Here is a 2,130-nt window from a genome sequence, read left to right on the forward strand (position 1 = left end):
GGGGATTGAATTCAGGCCCTTGCCCTTGCTAGGCAAGCACTTATTCTACTGAGCCATCTCCCCAGCCCCCAACCCATAACTTCTGCCATCCCACACTCACCTTCATCTGTGCGTGCTTGCACCCACGACTCTTGATCCCTTGTCCCCAGGGATGGGAGCACAGGCCACGCCTCCTTCAGCAGCACATGTCCAGGGCCCTGGGGCCAGTCTGTCTCTAACTAGGCTTTGGGGATGCAAACAAAAATTTACACGCCAGCAAATAAGCAGCCTAAAACTGAATATTAAACCTCCTGTGGTTAAAAATGCTTTTGTCTCCTATCGGGTCATTCTAGTTTCTCTTCCCTTTTCTCAGGTCTCTCTCTATTCCTGCACCCTCGAATTTGTTTTCATTATATGCGGCACTGTAACCTCTCATGCTCCCTGTCCTCCGACCATGCCTGTTGCCTCACCTTCCTCCTCTCTGCACAAGGGAGAGGCCAGAGGATGACAGAGCTGCTGGCCTGATGCCATGAAGCCGCGCCAGCCCCCACCATTCGCTCACGCACCGTGGGTCACAGTGGTGTGCATTAATATGAAGCCAAAAGCCCCCTCACTAGGGGGACCTCTGGGTGACATTTTGATGGAGACCACTACAAAGTGGCTCTGAGCAGGATTTAAAATTAAGCAATTGGTTTTCCATGTTTACTTGTAAGTCTGTCCAAGGCCTGGGCCCCTCGTCTGGAGGTGGCAGCAGTCTCATAGCAATGAACCTGTATGAGTCACTGGTCTTGGCTGCGCCCTGCAGTGGCTTGTGATGCTGTGGCCCTTTAAAGAACAAGACATGGCCACAGCTAAGGATACCTTGCTCCAACCCAAACTAACTAAATAAAGACTGTAGCTGCTGGCATCTCACTCCTGTCCTGAAGACCTTCCTGGAGATAACATGATTCTCTTAAATTAACAAAATATATTACTTGGAGAAGTCTTTGTATGTCTCCCAAGGTCCCGCTCAGATTCCTGTACTTTCTGCAGGATACCCCTCCTTTGTTTGAAAACCAAAGAAATACAGGTTGCCCGAAGAAGTTCTTTACTGTAGCCTCCAGAGGATCTGGAATTCTGTTAGAGAGTTTGATCATCCTGGAGTCACACACCAGTTGTCTCCATTTAAGCTTCTACTGCTCTACACACTCATTTGGGAGATTGTGGGCCTGATCAGTCCACAATAACTAAGTTGTAATATTAACCTATTAGTGTTTCCTATAACAAAGACCTGAAAACAAAAACTTGAGGCCAGATGGAAGTATCACCCTTTATTTCTTTCTATCCTTCTGAATACCACTTAAAAAAAATATAGGGGGCCTGCCGGTTAGCTCAGTTGTTTAAGCACCTGCTCATGCAAACATAGTCAGGCACAGGATACCGCAGTTTGATCCCCAGCTCCACCTGCCTTACCAGACCTGCCCTGGGCAGGCAGCTTGAGAAAAAAAAAATCCTTCTAAAAACAACATATAAAATTGGGCATGGTGGTGCATACCTGTAATCCCAGCACTGTGATACTCCTGAAGCAGTAGGATCACAGTGAGTTTGAGGCAGGCTGGGCCACATAATAAGTGAGTCCAGGCCAGCCTGAACTACTTAAGCAAGATTCTGCCTCAAAATAAAATTTTTTTAAAGTAAATAAGTAAATAAATAAGAACACATGGGCTCTCTCAGCCATTGCAGTACATTGAGCTCCACAGAGACAGCACCAGGGCAAGTGAGAGTCAGAGGAGAACTGGGCGACTCTGTACCTCCACTGAGAAAAACAAGTAAACATGGGCAAAGGAGATCGTAAGAAGCTGAGAGGCAAGATGTCATCATATGCATTCTTTGTGCAAATTTGCTGAGAGGAGCACAAGAAGAGGGGCCCAGATGCTTCCATTAACTTCTCAGAGTTTTCTTTGGGTTGAGGTTACTTGGTGTTCTGTATGCTTCGGTGACTTAAATGTCAGATTGTTTCCTCATATTTGGGAAGTTTTCTGCTATTATTTCTGCCCATATTTTTTAATGTCATTTGTATTGACTCCTTTCTCATTGATGCCTATTAGTCTCACATTGTTCATCTTTGCATCATCTTGCAGGTGATGGATTATTCTTTCCTGCATCCTCGTT

The sequence above is a fragment of the Octodon degus genome, unplaced genomic scaffold, assembly GCF_000260255.1.
Source record: "Octodon degus isolate 3935 unplaced genomic scaffold, OctDeg1.0 scaffold00083, whole genome shotgun sequence".
Taxonomy (NCBI): domain Eukaryota; kingdom Metazoa; phylum Chordata; class Mammalia; order Rodentia; family Octodontidae; genus Octodon; species Octodon degus.